The 21,476-nt window shown below is 36.3% G+C and overlaps 1 long non-coding RNA gene across 5 annotated transcripts in view; it reads right to left on the bottom strand.

Moving 5' to 3' along the window:
• LOC116280972 (uncharacterized) overlaps positions 1–21,476 on the bottom strand; it is a 382,863-nt gene that overhangs the window by 212,935 nt on the left and 148,452 nt on the right. For all 5 annotated transcript variants that reach the window (XR_012073628.1, XR_012073627.1, XR_012073631.1 and 2 more), the window contains exon 3: positions 6,295–6,411. This is a non-coding gene — a long non-coding RNA (uncharacterized lncRNA). The remainder of the gene's footprint in view (positions 1–6,294; positions 6,412–21,476) is intronic.

Here is a 21,476-nt window from a genome sequence, read left to right on the forward strand (position 1 = left end):
ACAGACATAGAAAACACAACTTATGGTTATGGTTACTTACGGTTACCAAAGGGGAAAGAGGAGGAGAGAAAAATTGGGAATTGGGGATTAACAGATTAACACTACTATATATAAAATAGATAAACAACAAGGTCCTACTGTATAACACAGAGAACTATGTTCAATATCTCATAATAGCCTATAATAGAAAATAATCTGAAAAGGAATATATATATGTGTGTGTGTGTGTATATATATATAACTGAATCACTTTGTTATACACCTGAAACATTGTAAATCAACTATACTTCAATTTTAAAAAATCAAATTCATAATCTTTAAAAAAGGAAACAAATATTATTTTAATAAGTGGTCCTTATGCACACGCATGCACATTTCCATACTGTTGTGGTTACTGAAGGAAAATCACTTGAGCTTCTGCATTTTAATTTAACACAGGATAGCAAATCAGTTTCCTGGCCAAAGCAAATGGTTTTAATTGCCTAAGCATTTCTGTACCAAACTATTTATTTTTAAGATGTATTAGATACCAAAACTTAATGGAGAATCAAAGGGTAGGAAGCTAACATTTACGGAGCACTTACAAGGTACAGGCTGGGTGCCAGGTGCTTTACACATTTCATTTTACTTAATTCTCCTAACAACCTTATGAGGTAGGTGTTATTATCTCCATTTTATAGAGAAGCAAACTGTAATTTTAAAATAACTCAATTATCAGATTAACCAAAGATCATTCTTAGACAGGCTTAGATGTTATTGGTGATTCACCCAACCCAGATGTTTTTCTGATATAAAGAATAAGTCAGAATAATGTTTACCAAAATGTGTTTTATGAAAGACCATTTTCATAGGAAATTTAAGTAGATAGATGATAGATAGATTGACAGTCATATATATAGTTAGAGATACATATATCTCTTAATTTCTGCTAAAAGATTCGATGAATTCTAGGTGAATATTTTAAAAGCTTTTTGTCCTATAGGACATCTCAGGACTTTTGTATACTAATGTATACTGTGAATTTTCATCATTTCTCATTTTTTGGAGCAAGAATATTACAGCACTAGTTCCATCAAACATACTCTGGGAAATCCTGATCCATAAAACTATTCATAATTTATTCAGTTGACTCATTAGTTAATTTTAGACTTTCCAGAATACATTCTATGACAGTGTCCATAAAAAATCCTAAGTTTTATCTTATTATTTATTTTATCAATGAATAATATACCTTGGGGTTAAGCCATAAAATGATGTAGAACACAGAACTGTAGGCCTGGAAGAGATCACAAGAACTCAAATCAGCCACCTCCCAGGCTTCAGAGAGGACCACACCTAAGCCATCACGGATAGATGGGTATCTAGCTTGTTGTAAAAGACCTCCAGGGAAGAAAATTCCATAACCTCCCTGTAACTTATTCCAGATGCCCAGCTCTTCTGAGAAAATGATGAGCTCCTTGAAGCTCTTCAAGTCTATTGTGCAAATACTGATTGCTTCATCATTTATTATATGCAGGTGTTTAGATTAAACAAAGGGTACAGGTGAAGAAAGTAAGATGAAGACACCTGTATCTATATACCTACATCTGTACTTATCTATGCAAGATATCTTATATTCAAGATATAGATCCAGCTATACAGAGAATGCAGGAAGTAAAAAAGTCATCTGTGAATCACCTTTGGCTGCTTCTATTTTTCCAGTTTCAATTAGTCATCTCCCCCTGTGTCTCTCTCCTTTGAAGTGTCTCTTAATTCAATCTCCTCCTCTTTTTCCCTCGCTACCTATAGTTGAAACTCTCTTTTTTGCTAGCTTGGATTTCTCAAGTGAACTCTTGACTAATTTCCCTATCGCTAGACTCTTTCTAATTTGCTCTCATAGTACTAAATCAGTCATCTCTGAAGTGCAGCTCTATCATATCACTCCCCTGTCCAGCATTGTTGATGACTTCCTGTTGCCCACAGTGTCGATGTGAACTACATAGACTGGCCTATGTAGCCCCTTCTGGTTTGACCCCAACTTCCCTTCCCAGTCTCATCTCCAGCTATTCTTCACCACGTATTCAACACACCACTCAGAATGAACATTCTTTTCTGACCCCGTGGATTCTTATGTTTTCAGTTCTTTCATTCCTTCTGCCTGAAATTTCATTCCCTCCTCTCTTTGCCCTGTTCTTATTCATCTTCAAGTCCCAGCTTCCCTGTGAAGTCTGCCTAGGTCTCTCCAGGTCAAATTGATTATTTTCTCACCTTTTTCACTTTTCAAAACTTTTGCACTTGCCTCACTCACATTGCTTAGAAAGTTATGTCATGGAATATGGCAGATATTCAACCAATGGATAGCTTGACTTCGGTGAGCACCATGGGGAGGGGCAATGGGCAGAACCCGAGAGGAGTGAGCACATAGGAGACCAGGACTGACTGTCTGACCAGCAAAGGAACATGCTGATCATGAGGATGATGGTATAAAGACACTTCCCCCCAGGAATTAGTGAGCCCTGTCTGGAATCCAGGAAAGAAGGACAGGCACAGGGCTGGGGGCAGGCAGCAGCTCCTCAGTGTCGTCTGGAATCAAGGACACAGGACACAGGGGAGAAAGCAGCCTCAGAAGCAAGGAAATGTCCAGGGGAAGAACTTCCAATCTTTCCACCATCCTCAGGATAGTGACAAACTGGGGCAAGGCCAGGAACTTTGCAGGAAGGGAAAGGCTAGTTGCCACCATCACATCACAAGCATGGCTTTAACACCATTTTACATTATGGTGGTTTGTATCTCTATGATAAGAATATCTGTCTAGCTTTTCAGTTGTTCTTGGGGATTCTGGCTAGGAGAGGAAAGGGCAGGCCAACATAGCAACATTCTGAACTCTGAAGTTCACTATCTGGTGACATTTCGAATAAACTGCAGTGATGAAGATGTTTAAGGGCATTGTTGAATCAGCGATTGAATACCTGAACTCAAAAGGGAGGGTTTTCTTAGGAAACAGCCATCTAAGAAGTCTCTATAGAATCTCAATAGTTCACACTCAATTTAACCATAGTGAAATCAAACTGAATCTTTAAAACACTGACCACAACTTATACACGTAAACAAGTAATTTTTCCTTCAAGTAGTTACCTTAGGCAACTGCACATGTAGGAAAATCATATTAACTTTTCTGTTTTGTTATAGTTATGGAATGCCTACCATGTGCTGGATCCTGCTATGAACTTGGTTTATAATCCCTGATCTTAAAGCATTCGTAGGAGGTAAGCATTGTCATCTTTATTTTATAGATGAGAAAACTAAGTAGCTTGCCCCAAAAGGGCATCAGCTTGGTCAGCTGATGTCAAAACTCAATTAGAGACTAAAGCTCATGTCCTTATTCTATCATGTCGACTCAAAACATTTATTTGGAAATGCTTTTAGAACCTAAGGTACGTTCATTTAATATACTCAATAGTAATGGATCTTTTTACTTCATGATGAATTTGAGTTTTAAACATAGTCAAAAGACTCTTGGAACCAAGCATGGTAAAAATGGTGGAAGACTGGAGTACGTTAATATGATTTGAGACCAAACGCCTTGTGTGAGTTTTTAACTGAGTTAAAAGATAATTTAAAATATCATTAATTTTGCAATTTCTAAACCACCACAGATCCCGAAAGAGTGGGGTTTGGCACAGAAAGCGTGAACATGTTAATTTTATATCAAGTCTACAGTCCCACCCTTGAGAAACATTAGGTTTAGAAAGCTGCTACAGGTCACTGCATTGTTTCCCAAATTCCATATCAAGAGAGTGGCAGAGCAAATCTTTGAACCCCAGACTCCAAGTTCTTTCCAGTGCAAGTTCTGACCCCCAACCACTTTGAGAAATGCTTTTAGAGCCCAAAGCTCTGGCTAGTGAGCCTTTATCCTGTGCTTAAAACCCCCAGGTGTGGTAAGGAGACCTCATCTGTGACCCTTGATCAGATTGTAAATATTAGGACATCATTTTTGGTATAAGGAACAAAAATTCTTCTCCATGTATTAGGTATTTCAAGATTTCAAGAAATGACTGCAATTTCATGAGCAAAAAAAAGGAAGAAGTCAATTTAAAAATAGTTAAAAAAGATATTCCTCACATGAAGTTAAAGTTCCAAAATAGATAAACCTGATTGCCCCTTGCCGGGCTGATTGGGTTTTTTTAGCCATCACTAAACCCAACTTTCAGAGTAGACTCAAAGGGAAAGCACTGAAATACTTCTCTGACTTTTCCATATTTAGCACAACACCACACAAAATTGCTAAATACCATATAACCACACTTACCATCCTGGGGCCTATAAATTCGGAATTCAGACACTTGATTACAAACCACAGAATCGCTCTGTTTAAGAAATAGTGTGTGGTATTGCAAGGGAACTGCCCCTATTTAGATGTTCTTCTGGTTATTAACTTAGTAACATGGGCTTTGTTTCTCCCTCTTCTTTCTTAACCCTTCTAATGTGGCTGTGGTCACCCCCAATTTCTGGTACAATTGTGTGAGTATTCGGGGGGGTGTGCCTGTAAGAGTTGGGGGAGCATTTTCTGCCTTAATTATAGTCTTAAATGAAAATAAGCACATACGTTTTTGGTTCCTCAGGAAAATTCCATAGCAAAACAGGAGTCAATCACCAATTTTAGGAGAGTGAAGGTAGGACGGAAAATATACTCTTCCCATGGAAGGCGGCCCAGCACTTCTCACATAATTTCCCTTCTAATTCAGTTGTGAGGCCCCCACTCCTTCTCAGGATTCACAAGGCATTCCCTTCTGTTCCATACTTTACACCAACATCTGAGCAGATCCATCATTCATACTAAAGTACACAACAGGTATTTTTACATTTTTATAGTGATCAAAACTGTCAGCTAACCCAGTGGGGGGCACTCATCCCCACAGGAAGATACCTTAGAAACATCTAAAAGTCATTTTCACCAAGCTCAGCTTTCGCCCACCCTTTATTAAGGCCACCACTGTTAATAAACTTATTTAAACAGATTAGAAAAATACAAAATTTTAAAAATACTTAAATGTTCTTTATGACAGAACTTTAGTTTTTAAATATAAATCTCTCACTTCATCATTCTATGATAGTAAATGCTTCTTGTAACTCAGAAGTCATGCCACTGCACTGAGAATTCTCTCATAATTTTAAAAGCTCATGTTAAGACTTCACTATGTCTGGAGATATGCTGAGTGCTTTGCTTTGCAACAAATCTCAGGAAGTAGATATCATTCTCTCCATTTCACAAAGGTGACTATGAATGAAAACAGTTATGTATCTTAAGCAAAATCAAAGAGTTTGCTGAGAGATAAGACTGCAGCCAATTCCCTTAACCACTATGCTGGAAAGCCTTTCTGGACTGCCTTGATTTGGGGATGCAAGCAACAGATACTGATGCTGGCTTATTTCAGATAAAAAATTGATAATGAGGAGCTCACAGAAACTCTAGGAGGGCTGGAGATCCAGGCTCAGAGGCGCCGCAGTCAGGAACAATACCAAAGTTGTACTGCAAAATGGGTCCAGGGAGGATGACCCTGGAAATACTGCTGCTGAGCCCTAAACAGGCACTTGAGCTGTGGACACAAATGATCTCAGACTATGAACATAGCTGCTGGACCTGCTGCTCTCTTGCTCCGAGAACTTGATCTCAGAGCAATGGTCTCCACTGCCAAAGGAGCTCTGTCTCAATGCTTCCTTACTTGCATTCGTGGTTCCCTAGTCAAAGACCAGAGTAGAGGCATTTGATTGATGGTGCCTGGGTCTCATGCCCACACACTAGCTACAAGAGGGATTGGGAAAGTGAGCTTTGGGCATTTTTGGCTTCAGTGATGACAGATATTGGTGCCTCACACCAAAACCCATAAGGTGGACAACTGTCCATTGAGAAAGAAGTTTAGACGCTTGGCAGCCAGAAGGAATAACAGATGCCCACTACACCTGAGAACTAGAGTGACCAGCTTCTCTAGCAACTGTACACAATTTACTCTTTCATCCCTAGAAGTATAAGATGTTCCTCTCCCTCTACCCTGTGATTCTACGATCATCAGCATGTGTAGCAGCGCTTTGTGGTTCACCAGAGTGATCTGCAGACAATGAATGTTGCCTGCAGGGATCCTGAGTCATGTGTGGCTACTATTTAAAAAGAAGACAGAAGAAAATTTTTAGTACTTTTGAAAGATTAGTTCTGGTGAAGCAATGCTCTGTGGATTGAGGCTAAAGAACATTGTGTCCAGAATAACTGCATTTTGGACGAAAAAAATAAAAGAAGAGCTTCTGTAAACTTGTAATTACCCTTCTGGTGTGCTCGTGGTAAATGCCAACAGTACGGATGTCAGCTTCCAGCCGGGGCCAATTTGTTGACCGGATCCATTTTATTTTCACCAGAATTCATCTCCCAGAGGTCCTCCACTATAAAAGAGAAAGAAGAGAAATATCTCTATTAGAGGAAGAGTAATAAATCTTGCCTGTCATGGACATCTGTTGTGTTCCTCTGCTCAGCATTCATTCTTTCTTCTTTCATTAACAGTGTCACAGTATTCCTCTGGGAAAATCTCTACCCTTCTGGTTCTAGGCATGTTCATGTGACCCATGAACACCTGTGTATAGTGATTGATTCAGGGAAGGTCATGTGATACTAAACATCCCAATCAGAATGTTCCAGGTCTTTCCTGGAACTACTGGGAAGGAGAAACACTCTCTACTCGAATTACTGAGTCTGTAGGTTCTACATGAATCTTCTGACAGACACCTTGCCACTAAAAAGAAAAAGGGACAGTCTATCTGAGAACAGACCCAACAAAGAAATGCAAGTAGATACTGAAAAAAAGATTGAACACTTAGAACATGAACACCTAGATAAAAGCAGTCTCCAAGTCAGTAACCTTGGGCTTTTCAAGTACCCGAACTTGTAAATTTCTTCTTTCCCTTAAGCAAATGTGAGTTGGTCACCTGTCACACACAACCAAAGACTCCTAAACAACTAACTGACTTCACTTATTAATTTATGGAGTTCCAGACTGCCTTGAGTCAAGAAGCCCAGTAGCTAGTTGTCTTGAATGCTGCAGAACAGGCCCACAGTTTGGGTAGAGAACTTGGTTTAAGTGTTTTCTTCTAACATTGAGAGTCTAGGATTGTATGAATAAAGACAAATGAGAAGCATTTGTTAACATACCTTAGATGCTATCTCAAAAAAAGATAATAATGGGATTGCCATTTAGTGCAACAAAAAACATTACCCAAATTGGGTTAGTAACTATTTTAAGTTCCATTTAGCTTCTTGTGGTAATGTGTTTCATAAGTACTTTGTAATTTCTAAGTTTGTGAGGCTTAAATAATTATGTAATTACTTTGCAACGACCACAGAGCTCCACTTGGATTTGGTAGCTACTTTAAGTCATGTTAAGTTTTTTATTATAAATTATATTATGTTTAGTACATAATTTATAGTTTGTATGAAAAGAATAACCATATCATACCACTATTCTGTAATAGCATAGCAATTACTCCCATATTGTGGTAACTTTCAGTGGAATGGATATTTCTTTTGTAATTACAGAAATGATAACATCAAATCCAATAATTTCCTGGTGATAACATTTCTTCCTATAAATTCAACTGTAATTCAGTTGCTTCTTCTTGGCTATTCTAGCTGAGAAAAAAAAATGAAGTAAAATGTTTTCCTGCCACTTTAATATTCAATGATATTTAGCAAGTGTATACTGCAGGAACTCAAGCTTGAAAACAGATCATGTGTAATGAGATCAAAGTGTATTATTTGCCTCCATTTATACTCTGGCAATAAATAGGCCTTGATCAGCTACAACAGTTCAAGATCAAGGAATCATGCAGGAAAGTTATATTTTATTGTAACATAAACCCAGTTGACAAACTACCCTGAAAGATGTGGTGTGAGAGATAGGCTTCCGTATGGCCTGGAAGGAAAGTGAAAGGCACAGGATGTGGAATTCGAAACCTGAGCTGAAGTCTAACTTTGCCACTTCCTAGCTAGGTGAGCCTACCAACTATAAAATCTCTTTGAGTTTGTTTCTTTTTTCCATAGATTTGGCCAACTCATACTTAGTTCATAGGTTTGTTGCAAAACCAATGATATAGTACATTTGAAAGGATGTGTCAAATACTAAATAAATGTGAGGTATTTTTAAAGAAAAAAGCCCTTTGCCCTCATCCAACTTATTTGGTTTGAAATAAAACACTCTTCTTTTATATAAACTTTCATAATGAAAGATAAAGAAAAATAGACCATGCCTACTGTGTGCAAGATACTGCACGAATGCTAAGAATTTATTCTGGCATCTCTTTTCTTCTTTTGTATAATCTGAACTTTTTCCAGGAATTTCTATATATCCATTTTCCCTTTAAAATGTAATGTTCAATTGCTTTGGAATTTTACTTCATTAGTGAGAAGCACAGATTTTTGCAGAAGATCAGGGAAAAAAAACAATACAAACGGGAAAGTATCTCTTCACCAAAGGGTGCGGTTATGGGATACAATGCAATTTCAGTCAGCTTCTAGAAAACAAGTATCTGAATCTTATCTGGAGGATATTAGTGTAATTTTTTAAGGGTTGTTAGAGTTAAGTATTAGGAAATTCTTTTTTAAATGTAACCAGCTATTTAATCTTAAATGGGTAGTTTCAGTTCATTGATAGTCTTCAAGTCACTAGATAGCAACTCTACTCCTTAAGTTTCATTGGTTTAATATAAAAGATAATATTCATATAATTTTGCCTTAGATTAAAGGCATCTAGTTCATTATTCTAAACTAGAAAGGAGAGATTTTTAAAGGATATAAAAGGCTTCTATAGAGCTCTGAACTTTTGTGCTACGTAAATATCTGTATTGATACCATGAATACATATAATTGTAGCAGTGGGGTTTTGTGGATTCCTTTAAAGTAAATAAGGAATAAAGAATCAATTAATCTTCCCTTCAGGATTAAAGAAAAGAGCAAAATCTTTCCAAGTTGAGTTCTCTTTCTGTCAGCATTGGGTATTGGAGTCCTTACTTCACAAGAGGCCAGGGGCTCTCGTAACTTCGGATGTGGTTGGGCCAGGAATGTCTTTTTGTTTGTACTAAGCATTGAAGAGGTGTGCACTGTTGCACTGAAAAGGTTATGTACTGTGTGATATCCCTAGCTTCCTGATGATTCAATCAACTTAAAACAATTTGCTTGGTAATTACATTTCCGTGTTGTTTTTCTAAGGCTGCTGTAACAAAGACTGGGTTGCTTCAACAATGGAAATGGACTGTCTCACGGTGCTAGGAGCTAAAAGAGAAATATCAAGGTATTGGCAAAGTACACCTCTCATCTCTTTATAATACCACCTTCTAAATTCACAAGCTGAGGTCACTCAATTCTAATTTGTTTAGGTCCAGAGTCAGAGTATCCATGACTAGAAACAGAAGCATCGTCTTATTGTTTGAGCTCATATGGAGGTTTTCCAACTACTTTAATTCCTACAGAAGCAACTGTTATTATTTAATGTTATTATTAAATGTTAGCATTTAATAGGTCTCTGATTATGCATGTATGTTATAGATTTTGCCTTCACTAAAATGATAGAAGTACACAAATGCAAAAATGCAAATGCAAAAACAAAACCATACCATATCCCAAAGCTGGTTGCTACCTGTCAAAATGTGGAATTATTGCTCATTATTGGGTATAAAAATAACTGCACAAACTCACGTATGCAGAAAACAAAATTAAATTGTTCTCTACTTAGAACTCAAATTCTGCTAGGGTGCAGAGACCCAACTTCAACCAGTACAGGGTTTCACCTGATTTTCCCCAAGTTACAGCAGAGTAAGGATAGTTGAAACAACATAAAATGTATATTTATTTCTGTAATGTTGTATTCAAGATAAATATCTTCTTATTCTGAATGTCTTTAACTTCCCTCATGGTCATCTAATCCAAATTTTCCATGAGAATGTGGAAATCTCTCCAGTTAGGATAAATCACTGCATTGATTCTCTAATTTTTAAGGTTCACCAGAACATTTCTATAACATAATCCTTAGGGGACCCATGTATATAGACTGTGTCACAGGTGCCCCACTCTTCTAGAGATGTCCTCCTGATATTTTCAGTGACATACCACTTTGGACAGGCCTCTTAGACATACCTGGCTTCCCCACATCCCCTGTGAAGCTCCAGTGGCAGTGAGGCTCTGCAGCTTTGGACACTCCAGAATATGGGACATCTCTGACAATTAAAGCTTTAGGTTTAGTCAGTGTCAGCTTGGAGATACAGTTGATATTTTCTGACACAAGGTTTCTTCTCATGAGGACAAAGGGCAAGCTAATTTTTCTCTTTTCCACAGGTTGAGCTGGATTCCAGAGACAAGGCCCTGTGCACTGGTGCATACCTGAACGTCAGGAAAATTGTCCTGTGACCCTTCATTTCAATGCCAAGTGGCAGGGACCTTGGGTCCAGTCTCCTCTGGAAAAACCGAGGTATAACTGATTATGTAACCATCTTGCAGATATCCGACTTGAGATAATTGATTTTGACCTTAACATCATTCCTTTGAAAAAATAAACATAAAGCATTTGCTGTGAATGACGTCCTGCAGCTTGCAGGAAAGGATGTGACTAGCGCTCTCTGGGGCAGACACGTGTTGTACGGATGCCTTCCCAGATTAGGCATCAACTGGTTTGGTTTTTGAGTCTGTCCATACTTAAACTATTTTTTAGGATGCACCCTTAATCATATTTCCCCTTAAAATGGTACACAAACACTTGTTAAACTGCCACTGTGTCACTCACGTCTTGATATATTTTTCCTGTGGCCTGAAACTAGAAATAATTTCTGATTTGTTGACAACCATCTGGGACAACAGTTTCTTAATTTAAGAATTACTGTTATAAAGATTCATTCAGCTGACTAGAGAGTGGTTACCCGGTTACTCACTTTATAGAACGTTATCTCTGTTTTAAGAGTAAGTCTTGATATAAGTTGCTACAGAATCTATTAGATGCCTACAGTAAGTGACATTACACTTACCTATATTTAGTCAAATCTATATATTCCTCCAGAACTATGACATCTTGGGCTAATGAAAAATAATCCATGATCTTTAAACTTAAACAATCAATTCTCTTCAATTAGAAAAGAATTTTCCCCTTGGCCTTTCCTTCTCTGTGTGTATTTACAGTGGTATTATCTGGTCAGGACGAGGGGACATACTGAATGCAGAGCAAAAAGCTATCTCGAAGCAAATTCTAGTAATCTGGCCCACTCGGAGCTGTTCCTGACAAATACCAGGTGTTTTCTTCATATGTGCTGATGTAAATTAAGAATTGTAATTATTTCTTTTTGACTTTTAAAGACTTTCTTTTAAAAAAGCCTAGTCGAAAGTACAGAGGAAAAGTGGCAAACACAAGTACCATCTTTGTCATGGGCTCTGTGATTTTTTGCCAAGGAGCCTAGGTGAGCTTTTCTTTTCATTTGGTTAATCACCTTAAATTGGCTGTTCATCCCCCAAAGCCATTAATTACTCCAAAATACCCAATTTGCCTTCTTCACCCTGAATTTTATGACCATATAATTAATGAGCCTCTTAATTCTATGTTGTGCGTTGACTTATTCAGCAATGAAACATGATGCTGCGTTAGGATTAGATTGTTGGGCTCTTTCCAAAAACTGAAACATTAGATTTCTAAAAAATTTGCTGTAGCATGTCCAAGCCAATTCAAGATTACATGGCTCAATATGCAAATTACCCATCTGTGTAATGTGTAACTATCCTTAAATCTTCTTCTCTCTCTCAATGTTAGCAATTCCCCATTTCTTTTCTGTTCATCAATCAGTCCTAAGGGAGGTATCATGGACCAGGGCTCTTAAAAAAATTCAAATTCACCATGGAAACAGTTTTAGCAGCTTGGTATTTATTTCCCCTTTTAAAAGTGGACTCAGAAATGTCTGCCTTAGTTTATGTGCCTACCTGTGGGTTGAGCTGATTACGACTTTAGGCTCTAGACTTCAACATGATTAGCCATACAAGCCTCCACATCATATGAATATCTTAAAGGTACCATTTGATGAAGACAATAGTAAACTATTATGGGGCCTATTAAATGCTTTGAAATACATAGAATAAAGAGTTAGAGATAGATAAACAAACCATGTCTTCTAAATCTTAACTAATTATTTGCTTGCATTGTAATTCTGCAATTCAAGTCTGTAACCCTGTAATTGCCAATGCTCTTTAAAACAATTTGGGAATGTTTATGTAGAAAAAGATTCTCTTACCAATCTATATTGTACTAGAAAAGAAAACTACACACCGAAGTGTGTAAAAAGTCATGTAAGAAAAACTGAACCTACTCTATATGTGCATTTTAATATGTTTATATGTACATTTAATTTTAAGATGTATTTCTGAAGGGTTCATGGACACTGAAGGTCTTCAAGAGAATTCAGAATAAGAATGTATAAAAAAAGAAAAAGATTTATATCTTTACATAAAAATGAAAATCCTGTATGTCAAAAAGCATGTGAACCAAAATAAACAGCAAACGAGAAACTTGGAAAAACTGTCTAAATGCGTGTCAATCAAGTAAAATATCCTACACATATAAAGAGCTTTAAGAAATCAATTAGAGACAGATTAATATTCCTAATGAAAAACCAAAGAAATGAAAAGACAATTCACAAATTCCAATGGACATGAAAAGTATTTATGTTATATAAACATAGCAATAAACTCTGGAATCCTGAACTCCCATAGGAAGATGAGTTTTTTTCTGGAATCATATTGACAGACTAAGAAAAAGTGACTTGGAGAATCAGATTAGAAATCTACAGAGAAAAGGAGTGCTTTCCTTTTGTGTTACTATATGCCTTTTATCCACTATGCCCCCACGCCTTTTTTTGTTTTTGTTTTTGTTATTGTTATTGTTTTACAAATATAGATATTAAGTTGTTTCAGTACCATTAGTTAAAAATATCATTCTTCATTGAATTTCCCTTGCATCTTTGTCAAAGCTAAGTTGATCATCCATATGAATCTATTTCTGTACTATTATGTTCCATTGATTTCTGTGTGTATCCATTTGCCAATATCATACTGTCATGCTTAATGCAATTTTTACTAAGTCTTGAAAGCAGGCAGTACGAGCCCTCCAACTTTGTTCTTTTTCAAAATTGTTTTGAGTATTCTAGATCCTTGGAATTTTCATGTAAGTTTTAGAATCAGCTAATCAGTTTCAAAAATCCTACTGATATTTTGATTTAGACTGTATTGAATCCATAGAGCATTTGGAAAGAATATTTCAATTTATCAATACAGTTTATTTCTCCTTTTACTTAAGTCTTCTTTGATTTCTTTCATCAGTATTTTGTGGCTTTCAGCATATAGATTATGCATGTTTTGTTAGATTTATACCTAAGTAGTCCATGGTATTGGCGCTATTATTTTAAATTATACTGCTATAAAATTTTTGTGGTACAAGATTAATTAAATGGAGAATGAATAGTCATTTCAACAAATGGCATTGTAACATTTGGACCTTCATGTGCAAAAAAATAATAAACCTCAACTCACACACTACAACCCATACCTTGAACTTCAAGCCCTATCTGAGACAATGATCTCTAAATGGATCATAGACCCAATGTAAAATCTAAAGCTTTAAATCTTCTGTAAGAAGGTACTGGTGAAAAATTTTGTGTCCTTGGATTATACAAAGATTTCTTAGAGATGACACCAGAAATATAATCACTAAAAGAAAAAAAAATTGATAAACTGGACTTTACCAAAATTATAAACTTCTGCTCTTTGGGAAAACTCTTAAGAGAATAAAAAGACAAGCCACAAAATAATATAAATATTTCAAAACACATAACTGATAAATTACTTGTACCCAGAATATATAAAGAACTCTCAAAATTCAAGTAACCAAACAACTTAACAAAAAAATAGACTAAGATTTGAATTGACACATCATCAAAGATATATGAATGATAATCAAGAATATGAAAAGATGATAAACATCATCATCACTAGTGAAATGAAAATTAAAACCACAAGAGATATTATTACATACCCATGAAAATAGTTAAAATAAAAATCCCTGTCAACACCAACGTTGATGTGGATTTGGAGCAACTGGAACTCTCATACATTGCTGGTGAGAATACGAAAAGGTCTACAACTTTGCGAAACAATTTGACAGTTAAATGTTAAATGTATACTTACAATATAATCTAGCAATTCCATTCCTAAGTGTTTATTCAAGTGAAATGAAAATCTATATTCACACAAGTGTTTACAGACTCTTTATTCGTGATCACCCAAAATTGTAAGCAACACAAACATCCTTCACCTGGATAATGGATAAATATAGTATGGTACATCTGTACAATGGGTGAACTACTGATACATGCAACAATGTTGATAAATATCAAATACGTTATGCTAAGTGAATGAAGCCTGGCTCAAAGGCTATATAATCTATAATTCCACTTATATGGTATTCAAAGCTATAAGGTCCCCAAACAGGTGAGAACTGGTAAAGTCTGAGGCAGAAGCTGCATCTGACTAAATAGTACATGAAGGAATCTTAGAGGTGATCCAATTTTTCCATATCTTTATTATGATATAAACTGTAAACTAGAGAGGGTGAGATTTAACTGTATATAATTTATACCTTAATTTTTAAAAATATTAGTCTAGAGAAATCTCCCCAAGGTTTCTGGTTTGGGATCTTATGTTTGATCCTACTGTTAATTCTAATCCTTTACACTGGAAACAGCTAGTCAGTTGCAAATTGCAAAATAGGAAGATTTTGGTGGGAAAGAGAAAATGAAGTCCTGTCTTAATTTTCATATACAGAGATACAGAATGATGTATTTATAATTAGAAACCTAACAGGAAAACAAGAAATATACAACCCTGTAGTATATTTTTCATGTTGGTGGAAGAATTAACACTTTCAAATGTCCACATCCAAAATGATCTACAGATTCAATGCAATCACTATCAAAATTCCAATGGCATTTTTTACAAAAATAGAAGAAACAATCACAAAATTCATACTGAACCACAAGAGATCCCAAATAGTGAAAGCAATCCTAAGAAAGAAGGACAAAGCTGGAGATATCATAGTTCCTGATTTCAAACTATACCTCAAAGCTATAGCAATCAAAGCAGGATGGTAGTGGTGTTAAAAACAGACACAAAAATTGATGAAATAGAATAGAAAACCCAGAAATAAATCTATGCATATATGGTCAAATAATTTTCCACAAAGGAGCCAAGAATATACAGTGGGGAAAGGATAGTTTCTTCAATAAATGATGCTGGAGAAATTGGATAGCCACATGCAAAAGAATGAAACTAGAGCCCTATTTTGCACTAAACACAAAAATCAACTCAAAATGGATTAAAAACCTGAATTTAAGACCTGAAACTGCAAAACTACTAGGAAGAAAACATAAGGAGTAAGTTCCTTCACGTTGGTCTTGGCAAATGTTTTTTAATATGGATTTGACACCAAAAGCAGAGGAAACTAAAGCAAAAACAAATGGGACCACATCAAACTAAAAAGCTTCTGTACAGCAAAGGAAACCATCAACAAAATGAAAAGGCAAGCTATGGAATGGGAGAAAATATTTGCAAACCATATATTCTATAAGGGACAAATGTCCAAAATACACAAGGAACTCATACAACTCAATATTAAAAATCCAAATAAACCAATTAAAAAATGGGCAAAGGGCCTGACTAGACATTTTTCCAAGGAAGACATACAAATGGCCAACAGACACATGAAAAAGTGTTCAGCATTACTTATCATCAGGAAAATATGAATCAAAACCACAATGAAGTATCACTTCATACAGCTAGGATGCGTATTATCAAAAAGACAAGAGACGGGGAAGGGTATAGCTCAGCAGCAGAGTGCCCATTTAGCATGCATGAAGTCTTGGGTTCAATTCCCAGTACTTCCATTAAAAAATAAATAAAACCAATTACCTCCCCCAACTGAAAAAAAAAATTAAAGAAAAAAAAAAGGACACGAGATAAAAAATGTTGGTGAGGGTGTGAAGAAAAGAGAACCCTGTACAGTGTTGGTGGGAATTTAGTACAGCCACTGTGGAAAACAGCATGGAGATTCCACAGGAAATTAAAAATAGAACTACCATATGACCAAGCAATTCCACTTCTGAATATATATTCGAAGGAAATGAAATCACTATCTCAAAGCGATATCTGCACTCCCACATTCATTGCAATATTATTCACAATAGCCAAGGTTTGGAAACAACCTAAGTGTCCATTGACAGAGAAATAAATAAAGATGCTGTATATATATACATACACACATAACAGAATATTATTCAGCCTTTAAAAAGTAGGAAATTCTACCATTTGTGACAGCATGGATGAAACTAGAGGGCATTATGCTAAGTGAAATAAGCCAGAGAAAGACAAATAATGCATGGTATTATATTTGGAATCTAAAACAAGAGAAAAAGTCGAATTCACAGAAACAGAGTAGAATGGTTGTTGACAAAGGCTGGGGGGGGGTGAGGGAAATAGGCAGAAGCTGGTTGTAGAGTATAAACTTTCTGTTATAAGATGAATACGGTCTGAGAAGCTAAGGTGTAACAGTGCCTATAGCTGATAACACTGTACTGTACCACTGAAATTTGCTGAGACAGTAGAAATTAAGTAGTCTCAAAAAAAAAGTTAAATGTGTGAGATGATGGATGTGGTAACTGAATGGTGGGACTCCTTTAATGTGTTTGTATATCAAATCATTCTGTTGTACACTTGAAATATATTATAATTTTATGTATCACCTGTACATTAAAAAATTAAAAAATTTAAAATTGAAGATGGAAAAAAATTTTAACAAATAAGTAAAAATAAAACTCTGTGCTATATTTTAAATCTCAAATGCTGTGTGGCTAGAATTTTGACTTTATTTTATTTTCCCCATAGTGAGGTGTTGCTTATTCATCAAGCAAGCCCAACTGTACTCTTTCCTCTGCATGAATAATTTCAAACTATTCTGAACTTCTCATTAAGGCAATTTTTAGAGTAGAGAATTGCTACATTAAAGGCCACATAAAATGTATGATGTCAGTAAGTTATATTAAACACCTTCTGTGAAATACGCTGCAGCAAATTGTATTTTCTAGAACTCTAGCCTCTTGAGATTTAAATCCAACCCAAATGGAATTTTTTCTTGCAATCAGGGAACTCTTTTCAACTGAAACTTTCTGTAGTCAGTTTGCAGCAAAGTTTATCATATGGTTTATTAACCACAAAAATAATAAATTAAAATGAAACTTTTAACAGACTCTTGTCTAGTATTGGCATCTGCAGGGCCTCCGTGATGTGGGAGAGATGCTAAGGGTACCTCTTTTGATTTTCCACTTAACTCATCTATGATCAGCTTATGTGGAATGCAAATTTATCAGGTAGTGAAGGCTGAGGACTTGCCAGCACTAACCAGGTCAATTCAATGCCTGCAAGTGTTACTGAGTAACTCTAATCTACCCTTCTCACTGAATCCTGGGAACTCTAAAACCCAAATCCATTACTTTTCATTGCCCTTAGATAAAGTTCAAAATCCTTAACACGATTTCTAAGACTCATCTTATGCTGCGGGCTCTCTCCCACTTCAGTCACTCTGGGCTTACTTATTTTTCCAGTCCTCCAACTCTCACTCCCAAGTCCACATACACAGACAGTAAACCATCCTTGGAAACTGGAATTACTAACATATACAATTTCAAGTACTCTATTGCATCATATCTAAGTTGCATTAAAAAAAAAATCAGTGTATGGTGCCGTAAGTATGGGGGTGTGTATAAATCCCCCAGTGGTAGTTTGGGAACACTGGAACTATGATTGCTGCTTCCTTCCCATGTGCTGAATGGCGTGCCTGTTGGGACAGCTGCTCCTCTAAGATAAACATAGAGGAGGGGGCTTTGGCACAGAGCTAGTGAGCTTTGCCTCCTTGAGAGCTTCAGTAATGGCTTTGCCCTGAGCAATTTTCCATGGGATTAGTGGGGTTTGAAATCTGTTGATGTTTTCTGAGGACACACTGGAGTAAAAACACACAAAAATATGATTCTCGGGGATAAATTCATTGAGAGCTTGGCATTTGCCCCATAAAACTAGAAAGTATATTTGAAATCTGAGACTATATTGTGCTAATAAAGGCATACTGAACACATTTGTGTATTTCTTTAAAAGGAGGATAATAGCCCTGTTTATTATTCTTTGTTTGAATCACATTTTAATGTAACTTTTCATTTGCTCTCTATTTTTCTTTATTTGAGTTGGTAATTGGACACAGCAATTCTTTTGTAGCTAAGGTTTCCTCTATCAATAGGCAACTGTATCTGGGTGTCATTCACTTTCAAACCCAAAAAGGGCATCACACATTTTATCCAGCACTGAAAGCAAAATTTGGTTAAGAAGTTGGCACATCATTACTACTAAGACATTCCCTATATGAATCACAGGGGGAAAGGCCAAAGAAACAGCAGGGATCCCAGAGTCAGGACAAGAATATCTTACTGAGCTGGGATCAGAGTTGTTATTGTGTACCCCGTGATTTCCTGATGAACTGGGTATTTTAAAAATAAAAGTCACAATAAGTCACTTACTTCATCAGCTGGATTCTAAAATATTTTTAGGAAGGAAAAATCACTGATAAGAGAGAAAAATGGCTTCAAAAACTTTCATAGCCTTTAAATGCCTCCCATTCCATGTTGATTGTGCATATATGAGCTATGGTATAAAATTAAAGAAATAAAAAGTAACATTTGAAACCATACTTCTTGGACAAGTTCATCATTTTGTCCTAAGGAACTAGAGAATTGACTGAAAATCAATCACATAGCCAAATTATCCTACCATTTTCATTATTACAATGGTAGAGGCATTTTATGTTCTAGTTCAACTCTTCCAACGACCAAATCAGAGTATTTGCATGAGTTATGATTCATGATTACTCTGCATTGGCCTTAGATTGGTAAAAATGTATTTTATATACCATACAAGACAAATATAAGATGAATCTTTTTCCTCAAATTATCTCTCAGAAAGGAGGGAATCATATTATGCTCAAATATCTTCCAAACCTCTATAACGAGAATTATATTACTTTATTTTGAACAAAAAAGTAATGTTTAAGAAAGATACATTAGCTTTAACTGATCTCAGTCAAGTTTAGTACTGAATGCATGCAGAGGGTTATCTGATGAAACTTCCTAAAAGACAGAACAAATTCAGCAAAAGTTCACAGTGCTTCTATAAGCATGTTTTTAAAAATTCATTATTTTTTAACAGGATAGAATTACATAACATCATGGAGACTATAATGGAGAATTTACAGATAGCTATGGAATTTCAGAGGGGAGAGAGAATTCAGATTCAAATTATCTGCCCCCCCAAAAAAAATTGCTTAAAAAACAAAAGAAAAAAACTCTCCCTCCCAGTCTTGTCCTCCAAGCACCTAGTTCCCGTCCCTGGAAACACCTGATGTTACCATAACCACACCACTTTAGAGATCTCTTTAAAAAACAATATAGTGCAGAGTCATGTCATATTCATGGGATGAATGGAAACTTCAGATGTTTCAGTGTCCTAAAAATCAGATTGTTTGGGCTTGGAATTGAATTTCCAGGGTATCCTACAAATATTCCAAAAGTGCTTCATCACAAACGTCTCAGATGGAAGTGAGGACCGTGGGCCAAGGTCAGCTGTACCAGAGGACGTGAACTCCTCCTGCTGCACAGGAAGGTGGTCCCAGGCTTTAAAATTTATAAATTGTGCATTCTGAAATAATTCATTCATTTCCTCCCTAACATATATCGAAAACCTCCTTTGCAGGTACTGCAATAAGTATTAGAGATAAAATCATGAACAAAAAAGGATGCAGTGCCTGTCCTCATGGAGCTTATTTTTTAGAGGAACTGCCTAAGAAATTTAAAAATTATAATAAAAAGCCCTGAAAATGGGCAAAAATAATAGAAACTCATAAAAGATTGCAAATGACTCCTTAATATAACATTGCTACTATTTTTACAAGTAAGTATTCTTTTGAGTAAGTTGTCATTTTGATGAAGGAGTTGGGCCATCTAGCATGCTTCCAACCAAGCTGGGTTTTTCCATCAAATCATTTAGAACTATTAAAACATAAGGCATTATTATGATCCTAGTTTAAATTCTCTCTCCGCTCTGAAATTCCGTAACTATCTGTAAATTCTCCATTATGGCCTCCATGCTGTTATGTGATAATTTAGGTTCACCGATCTGTCTTCTCCTGTCTGATGGGCTCTTTGAGGGCAAATGATGTTTTATTCCTCTTAGCATTTCCAGCTCTTCTCACAGAAACATACCTGTCATATAACAGACATTCAATAAATATTGACCAAAAGAATGAATAAATGAATAATGATCCAAAAAGTTGCAATGTGGGTTTTGTAATCTTACCCATTCACAAAGGATGCCTTTTTGCTATTCAATCAAATTGCTTCTGGCCCCATCCTTCTTGAAATAGGCGATCCAAAGGGAATACCTCTTTATCTCACGACTAATGAGCCATCCAGTCTCCGCTCATTGCTATGACTTTTTAAGTATACATTTGCGGGGGTTTTCAAAAACCATTTGGAAATGTAATTATCATGTTTTCCACCTACATAAATACATAAGGGATGGATTTATTTATGTGCTTAGGTATATAATATGTGTCCTGTTTTTTTCTTTCCCCAAGAATTTTCCCTTTTCAGCAGACATTTCTGGGGCAAAGAAGGTTATACTCTATTTTCAGTCACCGTCCATCAAAGGGAACCTGGAGAAAATGTACATATACCCAAGAGCACCTTTCTCACAGGCCTTGGGTAATGACTCACTGTTGTTTACAAGAGGATTTTGCCTCATGTGAAGCAGGTGTTGAAACATTTGGACAGCTCTGTAAAAATTGTAGTGAAATGCGGTGAGCGTTAATCATCAGCCTGCATATTTTTAAAAAGAGCTTTTGGTCCTCCGAGCCACCTTCAACTTGCAGAGCAAACTTTTCTCCTGTTTCCATTGACCTATTGTCCCCCGCTGTCTTGTAGCCTTCACTCATACCTCACTCAACCAAGGCCTCTCCCCGCCCCAACCCCAGGTCACCAGCATCCTCACTTTTTAGTATTCATCCAGCTTCTAAAATTTCCCGACAAATTCCACCACTAAGTGAAAGGGAAGGGGCAGTTTCCCTTGGCCCCTGCGTTGTCTGAACATGCTGCCTCAGGTATTTTTCTCTCCCCTGCACCACACTGCTTAGTGGATCAAGGCAGTGGGTAAGTGCGGATGGAGCAGGCTCTCAACAAGATCAAAGTTTATTACTGTGAAATTCCTTTGGGCCAATCTCAGCCTAAATCACTGCAGGATGTAACTACAGGAATTTTATTAAAGGAACAAAAATACTGATACTGGT

The sequence above is a fragment of the Vicugna pacos genome, chromosome 6 (genome assembly GCF_048564905.1).
Source record: "Vicugna pacos chromosome 6, VicPac4, whole genome shotgun sequence".
Lineage (NCBI taxonomy): Eukaryota > Metazoa > Chordata > Mammalia > Artiodactyla > Camelidae > Vicugna > Vicugna pacos.